Here is a 1,318-nt window from a genome sequence, read left to right as displayed (position 1 = left end):
GTGTGTGTGTGTATGTGTGTGTGCGCGCGCGCGCGCGCGTCTAATTATTAGTTTTTCAATACTCCAGAATCTGAAACTGCAAGAAAGTATACATTTCGCCCGTTAATTAAGGGTTCATCAATGTTAATGTCACAGCTGGTTACAACAGGCGTGGGCGAGGAGGGAATGTATGATGGAAGAGGATGTCGGTGGCCCTGGGGTTCATTGGGTCTCTCTCAGGACCTAGCATTAACTCTTTAAGAACGAAGCGGACGCAGAGAAATAACAATATCCTTCAGTCTTTAAAAAAAATGGTGAAATTGTATAGGTTTAACGCCCCTTTAGTCTTAGTAAGTGTTTTAAGATACTTACAACACAATAAGGGCATATCAGTGCCGAAGATTAGAGTGATTACAAGAGAGTTACAAACACAAAAAGGAGTGGGTGATAATGACGATATACGTTTGATAGGGAAAAAAGGAAACCACTTCAGAGCACCCGCCAACCACCCACAATAATATCCGATCAGAAGCTGAGCGAAGGCAATGTATTGGCATACTTTGAACCATCATGCACAAAGCTGAGGCATGAGTTTGCACATTTCAGAGTAAACATGTTGCTGAATGTCTTTTAGAGTTACAAATAAAAGAAAACAACTGAAAAATGTGTTTAAATAAAATAATTAAATTATGCCCCAAAAACAGTGCATCTAAAAGTGGCTCATTCAGACGATCTATCTGATATTTTTGGCCATTTTCAATTACTAAGACCATGAGGTCAGAAACCAAATATTATGTCTGCTTTATCTAAATTGCAAGATTATCCACAGTCGTTTTCAAGATATTCAAAGAATTTCATTCGAAAAATGTTGGTATTTTGTGAAACTCAAAATCTTTTACGAAACATTTCTCAAAACTAGGCACTGAGCAGATAGAACTTCGTAATGGAGGAGGAGGAGGAGGAGAAGGGAGAAGAGGAAGCGAAGGAGGAGGAGGAGGTTGTTGTGCTTGTGTTTGCTAATAGGTGAAATAGAACAAGAGGGTGATTAGAAGACGAACAGGTGGAAGACAGGGATGGAGAGTATGAGGCGGAGGAGAAGGAGGAGGAGGAGGAGGAAGAGGAGGAAAGGGAAGATGTGCAAGAAATAGATGAGGGAATGAAGGGGCCGGGGAGCAGGAAAAGAAAAGGAAAAAGAAGAAATGGAAAACAGAAGGGATATAATGTATACTAACCCTATCATTTTTCTCAGTTTCCCTGTGTAAGAAATAACACACATACACATACACATACATACATACATACATACATACATACATACATACATACATACATACATACA

At 39.6% G+C, this 1,318-nt stretch overlaps 1 protein-coding gene across 1 annotated transcript in view; it reads left to right on the top strand.

Annotated features, from left to right (window-relative positions):
* Nucleotides 1–1,318, top strand: part of LOC100533316 (glutamate receptor subunit protein GluR7) — a gene marked incomplete at its 5' end in the record, with an annotated part of 26,137 nt that overhangs the window by 964 nt on the left and 23,855 nt on the right.

Source organism: Aplysia californica, unplaced genomic scaffold (genome assembly GCF_000002075.1).
Source record: "Aplysia californica isolate F4 #8 unplaced genomic scaffold, AplCal3.0 scaffold00127, whole genome shotgun sequence".
In the NCBI taxonomy this organism is placed as follows: Eukaryota; Metazoa; Mollusca; class Gastropoda; order Aplysiida; family Aplysiidae; genus Aplysia; species Aplysia californica.
Note: the sequence above shows the minus strand (reverse complement) of the source record. Positions and strands in the feature narration are given on the sequence as shown.